Here is a 10676-nt window from a genome sequence, read left to right as displayed (position 1 = left end):
GCCACCGCTCAGGCACTCTACCATTTGAGCTAATCCCCCTTCCTCTAGTGTTATTGGTGACCGGTCGCTGCTCACTGTGAGGTTTCCTTTCCTGGTGAAGCTGCTGATAGGCAGCCGAGCTTTATAAAATCCTCTCTGCCGTAATAATGATTCCCATCGACAGGAGCTACATTTTCCCTGCACAGAGAAGGACGATGCCAAGCAAACCTAGATGAGAACTCTGCTGATCCTGCTGCTGGTCACAGACATTTCCCCGGTTCGCCCTGTTTCCCAGGACAGGACATCTTCCTCGGCCTTTCTCTCCTCTCACCGCAGTGCCCAGATGTAGAGTTTTTATTTATTTTAGAACATTATCTGTAACCACGATCAATTCTAGAGGAAAGTGATCAGAGAAGGCGACTTCTGTCTGGATGATCCGCGCTGCAGTGAAGTATGAACCGTAATTACCGTAATAGAAGCCCCACATCAGGAGAGTGGGAGGAATCACAGCAGACAGCTGTAGTCGTGGCCGAGTGGTTAAGGCGATGGACTAGAAATCCATTGGGGTCTCCCCGCGCAGGTTCAAATCCTGCCGACTACGAGTTAATATTTTTTTTTCAAAAGGAAAAAAACTAATATTTTATTCTAAAATTGGGAGGCTGTTTAACATGCTACACGTGACTGTGGTTGGTGGATGGACAACCCCTGTCCTTTCTATATGGCTGTGTAAATATATAAGAAGTAACCCACCTCTCTACTGCCCCCTGTAGGTGTAATGTTCTGCTATAACGTCCGCTATCAGGAGATTGGTTCCGGAGACTTTCTCCCATTTCTCACACAGATTTAGCGTCCATAAACCCATCGCCTCCTCCAGCGCTCACTTCTGAGTCTTGGATGAGACTCTCCCATTCAGGTCTATGGAGGCGTAATATAATCCAATCCCCGAGATGATCCGTGTGACGCCCGATTACCACAGATACATTTCTACTATTACCCCGACAACTGTCCTTCATCATGATTATCGGATGTAGACGTAAGAAGACAGGTCGCTATACGGTGAGAACCGTCTGAGATTCCTGGAGGAGACTGACGCCTGTCTGAACACGGCGTGAAGGAGAGATCACACTCAGATTTGTGTCCGGTCAGTCTGATCTTACAGATGATGGAAATGCGTCAGGACGGAACAGATGTGATCATCGAGATCAGTCCGAGGCTCCAGACAAATGAATGACTGCCTCCATCAATCTCCACACAGTCACAAGGCAACGTTATGTGACATGACCGCTGCCGTCAGTCAGCTGATGGAGAAGGCTGCTGCTGATTGGCTGCAGCGCTCTGTATTCTGTATATTTTGACAGGTCAGTGGGGGTGAGAACAGGTCGGCAGGAGGACATGGTGCTGCTAATACCAGAGTACAGGTCTGTGCTCCTCGCTGGGAGCAGTCTCTGCCACAGCCCTGATCTGAGCGGCGGGGAGTCCTTCCATGGATGAGAACAGCACGGCAGCCGGTATTAGGCTATGTGCACACGCTGCGGATTCACCAGCGGATTTTTCTGTGCGGATCTGCAGGTAACGTCACCTGCGGTTTTCCTGTGGATTTGCCAACGATTTAACACCTGGACAATGGAATAGATGTCAAACCACAGCGGAATCTGCAGGGAGAAATCTGCAGCGTGTGCACTGCGGAGTGTAAACCCCATAGACTTACACTGTAGTGTACCCTGTCTGCGGGACGGCTGCGGATCCACAGCGTGTGCACTGCGGAGTGTAAACCCCATAGACTTACACTGTAGTGTACCCTGTCTGCGGGACGGCTGCGGATCCACAGCGTGTGCACTGCGGAGTGTAAACCCCATAGACTTACACTGTAGTGTACCCTGTCTGCGGGACGGCTGCGGATCCACAGCGTGTGCACTGCGGAGTGTAAACCCCATAGACTTACACTGTAGTGTACCCTGTCTGCGGGACGGCTGCGGATCCACAGCGTGTGCACTGCGGAGTGTAAACCCCATAGACTTACACTGTAGTGTACCCTGTCTGCGGGATGGCTGCGGATCCACAGCGTGTGCACTGCGGAGTGTAAACCCCATAGACTTACACTGTAGTGTACCCTGTCTGCGGGACGGCTGCGGATCCACAGCGTGTGCACTGCGGAGTGTAAACCCCATAGACTTACACTGTAGTGTACCCTGTCTGCGGGACGGCTGCGGATCCACAGCGTGTGCACTGCGGAGTGTAAACCCCATAGACTTACACTGTAGTGTACCCTGTCTGCGGGACGGCTGCGGATCCACAGCGTGTGCACTGCGGAGTGTAAACCCCATAGACTTACACTGTAGTGTACCCTGTCTGCGCGACGGCTGCGGATCCACAGCGTGTGCACTGCGGAGTGTAAACCCCATAGACTTACACTGTAGTGTACCCTGTCTGCAGGACGGCTGCGGATCCACAGCGTGTGCACTGCGGAGTGTAAACCCCATAGACTTACACTGTAGTGTACCCTGTCTGCGGGACGGCTGCGGATCCACAGCGTGTGCACTGCGGAGTGTAAACCCCATAGACTTACACTGTAGTGTACCCTGTCTGCGGGACGGCTGCGGATCCACAGCGTGTGCACTGCGGAGTGTAAACCCCATAGACTTACACTGTAGCGTACCCTGTCTGCGGGACGCGTGCGCACTGCGGAGTGTAAACCCCATAGACTTACACTGTAGTGTACCCTGTCTGCGGGACGCGTGCGCACTGCGGAGTGTAAACCCCATAGACTTACACTGTAGTGTACCCTGTCTGCGGGACGGCTGCGGATCCACAGCGTGTGCACTGCGGAGTGTAAACCCCATAGACTTACACTGTAGTGTACCCTGTCTGCGGGACGCGTGCGCACTGCGGAGTGTAAACCCCATAGACTTACACTGTAGTGTACCCTGTCTGCGGGACGGCTGCGGATCCACAGCGTGTGCACTGCTGAGTGTAAACCCCATAGACTTACACTGTAGTGTACCCTGTCTGCGGGACGGCTGCGGATCCACAGCGTGTGCACTGCGGAGTGTAAACCCCATAGACTTACACTGTAGTGTACCCTGTCTGCGGGACGGCTGCGGATCCACAGCGTGTGCACTGCGGAGTGTAAACCCCATAGACTTACACTGTAGTGTACCCTGTCTGCAGGACGGCTGCGGATCCACAGCGTGTGCACTGCGGAGTGTAAACCCCATAGACTTACACTGTAGTGTACCCTGTCTGCGGGACGGCTGCGGATCCACAGCGTGTGCACTGCGGAGTGTAAACCCCATAGACTTACACTGTAGCGTACCCTGTCTGCGGGACGGCTGCGGATCCACAGCGTGTGCACTGCGGAGTGTAAACCCCATAAACTTACACTGTAGTGTACCCTGTCTGCGGGACGCGTGCGCACTGCGGAGTGTAAACCCCATAGACTTACACTGTAGTGTACCCTGTCTGCGGGACGGCTGCGGATCCACAGCGTGTGCACTGCGGAGTGTAAACCCCATAGACTTACACTGTAGCGTACCCTGTCTGCGGGACGGCTGCGGATCCACAGCGTGTGCACTGCGGAGTGTAAACCCCATAGACTTACACTGTAGTGTACCCTGTCTGCGGGACGGCTGCGGATCCACAGCGTGTGCACTGCGGAGTGTAAACCCCATAAACTTACACTGTAGTGTACCCTGTCTGCGGGACGCGTGCGCACTGCGGAGTGTAAACCCCATAGACTTACACTGTAGTGTACCCTGTCTGCGGGACGGCTGCGGATCCACAGCGTGTGCACTGCTGAGTGTAAACCCCATAGACTTACACTGTAGTGTACCCTGTCTGCGGGACGGCTGCGGATCCACACTGTGTGCACTGCGGAGTGTAAATTCCATAGACTTACACTGTAGTGTACCCTGTCTGCGGGACGGCTGCGGATCCACAGCGTGTGCACTGCGGAGTGTAAACCCCATAAACTTACACTGTAGTGTACCCTGTCTGCGGGACGGCTGCGGATCCACAGCGTGTGCACTGCGGAGTGTAAACCCCATAGACTTACACTGTAGTGTACCCTGTCTGCGGGACGGCTGCGGATCCACAGCGTGTGCACTGCGGAGTGTAAACCCCATAGACTTACACTGTAGTGTACCCTGTCTGCAGGACGGCTGCGGATCCACAGCGTGTGCACTGCGGAGTGTAAACCCCATAGACTTACACTGTAGTGTACCCTGTCTGCGGGACGGCTGCGGATCCACAGCGTGTGCACTGCGGAGTGTAAACCCCATAGACTTACACTGTAGCGTACCCTGTCTGCGGGACGGCTGCGGATCCACAGCGTGTGCACTGCGGAGTGTAAACCCCATAAACTTACACTGTAGTGTACCCTGTCTGCGGGACGCGTGCGCACTGCGGAGTGTAAACCCCATAGACTTACACTGTAGTGTACCCTGTCTGCGGGACGGCTGCGGATCCACAGCGTGTGCACTGCGGAGTGTAAACCCCATAGACTTACACTGTAGCGTACCCTGTCTGCGGGACGGCTGCGGATCCACAGCGTGTGCACTGCGGAGTGTAAACCCCATAGACTTACACTGTAGTGTACCCTGTCTGCGGGACGGCTGCGGATCCACAGCGTGTGCACTGCGGAGTGTAAACCCCATAAACTTACACTGTAGTGTACCCTGTCTGCGGGACGCGTGCGCACTGCGGAGTGTAAACCCCATAGACTTACACTGTAGTGTACCCTGTCTGCGGGACGGCTGCGGATCCACAGCGTGTGCACTGCTGAGTGTAAACCCCATAGACTTACACTGTAGTGTACCCTGTCTGCGGGACGGCTGCGGATCCACAGCGTGTGCACTGCTGAGTGTAAACCCCATAGACTTACACTGTAGTGTACCCTGTCTGCGGGACGGCTGCGGATCCACACTGTGTGCACTGCGGAGTGTAAATTCCATAGACTTACACTGTAGTGTACCCTGTCTGCGGGACGGCTGCGGATCCACAGCGTGTGCACTGCGGAGTGTAAACCCCATAAACTTACACTGTAGTGTACCCTGTCTGCGGGACGCGTGCGCACTGCGGAGTGTAAACCCCATAGACTTACACTGTAGTGTACCCTGTCTGCGGGACGGCTGCGGATCCACAGCGTGTGCACTGCTGAGTGTAAACCCCATAGACTTACACTGTAGCGTACCCTGTCTGCGGGACGGCTGCGGATCCACAGCGTGTGCACTGCGGAGTGTAAACCCCATAGACTTACACTGTAGGGTACCCTGTCTGCGGGACGGCTGCGGATCCACAGCGTGTGCACTGCGGAGTGTAAACCCCATAGACGTACACTGTAGCGTACCCTGTCTGCGGGACGGCTGCGGATCCACAGCGTGTGCACTGCGGAGTGTAAACCCCATAGACTTACACTGTAGTGTACCCTGTCTGCGGGACGGCTGCGGATCCACAGCGTGTGCACTGCGGAGTGTAAACCCCATAGACTTACACTGTAGTGTACCCTGTCTGCGGGACAGCTGCGGATCCACACTGTGTGCACTGCGGAGTGTAAACCCCATAGACGTACACTGTAGTGTACCCTGTCTGCGGGACGGCTGCGGATCCACACTGTGTGCACTGCGGAGTGTAAACCCCATAGACTTACACTGTAGTGTACCCTGTCTGCGGGACGGCTGCGGATCCACAGCGTGTGCACTGCGGAGTGTAAACCCCATAGACTTACACTGTAGTGTACCCTGTCTGCGGGACGGCTGCGGATCCACAGCGTGTGCACTGCGGAGTGTAAACCCCATAGACTTACACTGTAGTGTACCCTGTCTGCGGGACGGCTGCGGATCCACACTGTGTGCACTGCGGAGTGTAAACCCCATAGACTTACACTGTAGTGTACCCTGTCTGCGGGACGGCTGCGGATCCACACTGTGTGCACTGCGGAGTGTAAACCCCATAGACTTACACTGTAGTGTACCCTGTCTGCGGGACGGCTGCGGATCCACAGCGTGCGCACTGCGGAGTGTAAACCCCATAGACTTACACTGTAGTGTACCCTGTCTGCGGGACGGCTGCGGATCCACACTGTGTGCACTGCGGAGTGTAAACCCCATAGACGTACACTGTAGTGTACCCTGTCTGCGGGACGCGTGCGCACTGCGGAGTGTAAACCCCATAGACGTACACTGTAGTGCACCCTGTCTGCGGGACGCGTGCGCACTGCGGAGTGTAAACCCCATAGACTTACACTGTAGTGTACCCTGTCTGCGGGACGGCTGCGGATCCACAGAGGCCAATCCGCAGCGTGTGCACAATGTCAGGATGCCGACTTGCACTCACCGCCGCTGTCAGCGCAGTGTTCACAGCAGTGTAAGCTCCCGCTGCAGCGCTCTGACCACTGACTCAGCTCTGCTATGTCAGCATAGTGCCTCATTCAGACGCTGGGCAATTATCCCTTTATCTACAGGTCAATAGCTTTTTTTGCATGACAGGTTGGCATTAAAAATAGAAAATACCTAAACTTTTTAAATTATTTTTCATATTTTAAACCATTAAAACTTTTTTTGTATTAAAGCTTTATTACAACCTGCAGTAACCACCGATCCACCAAACCGCTGCCCAACCAGCTCTACCCTCGCCTACTGCATCCTCACCCATCCCCTGTAGACTGTGAGCCCTCGCGGGCAGGGTCCTCTCTCCTCCTGGACCAGTCGTGACTTGTATTGTCTAAGATTACTGTACTGTATTATGTGCACCCCTCCTCACATGTAAAGCGCCATGGAATAAATGGCGCTATAATAATAATAATTACTTTACATTACCTTCAATATTGTTGAAACACCAATATACTGTCCTCCTACACACTAGCACGGTGTGCAATGAGACACGGCGCTAAACCTTCTGTTACTGATTGTAGATGCGACAGGAAAGGCTGAAACTATAGGAGGCAATAACAGGAACATTCCAGAATATATAACTGCACAGAGTATAAAACACAGAGTAGTGATGGGCAGTCCGGCTCTTTTTGGTGATCTGGCTCACTCGGCTCCGCTCACCATAAAGAGCCAGCTCTTTTTGGCTCAAAAAGCGGCTCTTCTTGCAAAATGTGCTACTTTCCCCACTTTTATCACTCCAGTCTCTTAACTATAAAGCCTGGGCCTCATTATACAGCTGTACAGGGGTCTAGTGAAGGCTTTTTAGTCCTTTCCTCAGACTGTAGCTCCTGTCCCTTTACTGTAGAATCATAGAATCGTAGAGTTGGAAGGGACCTCCTGGGCCATCTGGTCCAACCCCCTGCTCAAAGCAGGATTCGCTAAATCATCCCAGTCAGATGTCTGTCCAGCCTCTGTTTGAAGACTTCCATTGAAGGAGAACTCACAACTTCTCGTGGCAGCCTGTTCCACTCATTGATCACTCTAACTGTCAAAAAGTTTTTTCTAATATCTAATCTGTGTCTCCTCCCATTCAGTTTCATCCCATTGCTTCTAGTCTTTCCTTGTGCCAATGAGAATAAAGTTGATCCTTCTACAATGTGACAGCCCTTTAGATATTTGTAGACAGCTATTAAGTCTCCTCTCAGTCTTCTCTTTTGCAAACTAAACAATCCCAAATCCTGCAACCTTTCCTCATAAGACAGGGTTTGCAGACCGGTCACCATTCTGGTCGCACTTTTCTGAACTTGCTCCAGTTTGTTGATGACTTTTTTAAAATGTGGTGCCCAAAACTGGACACAATATTCCAGATGAGGTCTGACCAAAGAGGAGTAGAGGGAAATAATGACTTCACGTGATCTAGACTGTATGCTTCTGTTAATACATCCTAGAATTGCATTTGCCTTTTATGCTGCTGCATCACACTGTTGACTCATATTCAGTCTGTGATCTATTAGTATACCCAAGTCTTTTTCACATGTGTTGTTGCTTAGCCCTATTCCTCCCATTCTGTATATGCTTTTTTCATTTTTATTGCCCAGATGTAGTACTTTGCATTTTTCCCTGTTAAAAACCATTCTGTTAGTTGCTGCCCATTGCTCCAGTTTATTTATATCTTTTTGAATCCTCTCTCTCTCTTCTCTAGTATTAGCTATCCCTCCTAGCTTTGTGTCATCAGCAAATTTAATCAGTTTACCCTCAATTCCTTCATCTAAATCGTTGATAAAGATGTTGAACAATACAGGGCCCAGGACAGAGCCCTGTGGTACCCCACTTGAGACATTCCTCCACCTGGATGTGCAGCCATTTACGACCACTCTTTGGGTCCGATCCCTAAGCCAGTTATGAATCCACCTAACAGTTGCCTTGTCCATTCCATACTTAGTCATTTTTTCAATAAGGATTGTATGAGATACTTTGTCAAATGCTTTGCTGAAGTCAAGATATACTATATCTACAGCATTTCCTTGATCCACCCAATCAGTGTTTCCATCATAGAAGGAAATTAATTTAGTCTGACATGACTTATTAGTTACAAACCCATGCTGACTCTGTTTAATCACTTCATTCTTATCCAGGTACTGACATACATGTTGTTTAATAATTTGTTCAAAGATCTTTCCTGGTATAGAAGTCAGACTCACCGGCCTATAGTTGCCTGGGTCCACCTTCTTCCCCTTTTTGAAGATAGGAACAACATTTGCTCTTCTCCAGTCTTCTGGGACTTCTCCTGTTCTCCAAGAATTTTCAAAGATTATGGAGAGGGGTTCAAAAATTTCTTCTGCTATCTCCTTCAGTACTCTGGGGTGTAATTCATCTGGACCTGGAGACTTGAATTCATTTAGGTTAGCTAAGTTTTTCCTCACTAGGTTTCTGTTTATAGATATCCTGGATTCTTCTATTCCCTTAATAGGACAGTGAAGAACAGTTGATGTTACATTTCCTTTCTGAGAGAAAACAGATGCAAAATAGGAATTTAAAAGTTCGGCCTTCTCAACATCCTGTCTTACCATTTCATCATTTTCATACTGTAAAAATCCTATAGCATCTTTGACTTTTCTTTTACTTTTGACATATCCGCAAAATCCTTTATTATTGCTTTTGACATCTCTTGCAAGCCTCAATTCATTGTCAGCTTTAGTTAATCGGATTTGTGCCCTGCAGGTTCTGCAGACAGCATTATATTCTTCTTTAGATATGCCTCCCTCTTTCCATTTTATAAACATTTTTTTCTTCCTTTTTAGCATGTGCTTAAGTTCTGTGTTCATCCATCCTGGTTTCCTTAAATGCTTCCTATTCTTCCCTCTTTTCGGAATTATTAACAATTATGCTTTGAGGATTTCATTTTTCAAGATTTCCCATCCTTCCTGGACATTTTTGTCTTTAAGGATATCCAGCCATTGGATCCCTCCAATTCTCTTTCTGAATCCCTTAAAATCTGCCTTTCTGAAATCTAACCTTGACGTCTGAGTCTTCACTGGTCTTCCGCCTCTAGTTATCCAAAATTCTAAAATAGCATGGTCGCTACCTCCTAGGGTCTCAGCCACTTTTACCTCCTCAACCATTTCCTCCCTGTTTATAAGGATTAGATCGAAGGTAGCAGTTCCCCTTGTTTTCTCCCCTACCTTTTGGAAGATAAAGTTGTCAGTAAGAGAGGATAAGAATTTCCTTGACCTGTTAGTTTTGCCTGAGAGAGATTCCCAACAAATGTCTGGATAGTCGAAATCTCCCATGACAACTATGTCATATTTTTTGGAGAACTTGGCCATTTGATGCATAAAGAGTTCATCCATATCTTCAGCTTGCACAGGCGGCCTGTAGTAAATGCCTACAATGGTGTCCTTTCCATTGTTCTGTCCTTGTATTCTTACCCAAACAGTTTCCACAGAACTCCCAGTCTCTGAAGCTTGGATCTCTGTGCAGTTATACACATTTCTAACATACAATGCGACACCTCCTCCTCGTTTATCAAGTCTGTTTCGTGCAAATAAGTTGTATCCTTCTAGTCTTGTATTCCAATCATGTGTATTGTCCCACCAAGTTTCAGTGATTCCAATGACATCATATTTCTTTTCCTGTGTTAGTAGTTCCAATTCTCCTTGTTTGTTGCCCATGCTTTGTGCATTAGTATAGAAACATTTTAGTTTGTGATTGGTTTCTCTTTCTCCAATATTTTTATTAATTAGATTCTTTTGTCTTTGTTCTTCCTTTCCACTTCTAATAGCAGAGTTCTCAATAGCATTTGTCAGGTGTATGGCTTTTTCTGGTCTTTTGCTTCCCTTCCCACGTTGTTCTAGTTTAAAGCTCTCCTTACAAGTGTAGCAAGGAGACTTCCAAATACATGCTTTCCAGTCTTCGTAAGGTGCACCCCATCTCTAGCAAGTAGTCCATCGTATAGGTAATTCACTCCGTGATCCATAAATCCAAATTGTTGCTGATGGCACCATCGACGTAGCCAGTTGTTCACCTGCAGAATCTTATTCCACCTCCTTGTTCCATGGCCATCCACTGGGAGGATGGAAGAGAAGACCACCTGCGCTCACAGTTCTTTCACTTTCTTGTCTATAAAGCTTGGGCCTCATTATACAGCTGTACAGGGGTCTAGTGAAGGCTTTCTAGCCCTTTCCTTGGACTGTAGCTCCTGGGCACAGGCCCTCACTCCTGTTCTTTCACTATAAAGCCTAGGCCTCATACAGCTGTACAGGGGTCTAGTGAAGGCTTTTTAGCCCTTTCCTCAGACTGTAGCTCCTGGGCACAGGCCCTCACTCCTGTCCC

At 49.6% G+C, this 10676-nt stretch overlaps 1 non-coding gene across 1 annotated transcript; it reads left to right on the top strand.

The window, feature by feature from the left end:
- Positions 1 to 498: 498 nt before the first annotated feature.
- Positions 499 to 580, top strand: TRNAS-AGA (transfer RNA serine (anticodon AGA)). Its single transcript has one exon. It is a non-coding gene; the product is annotated as a tRNA-Ser (tRNA).
- Positions 581 to 10676: the final 10096 nt, after the last annotated feature.

This window comes from Dendrobates tinctorius, unplaced genomic scaffold (assembly GCF_039654945.1).
Source record: "Dendrobates tinctorius isolate UK_male_01 unplaced genomic scaffold, ASM3965494v1 ptg000251l, whole genome shotgun sequence".
Lineage (NCBI taxonomy): Eukaryota > Metazoa > Chordata > Amphibia > Anura > Dendrobatidae > Dendrobates > Dendrobates tinctorius.
This window is presented reverse-complemented; position numbering and strand designations above follow the sequence as displayed.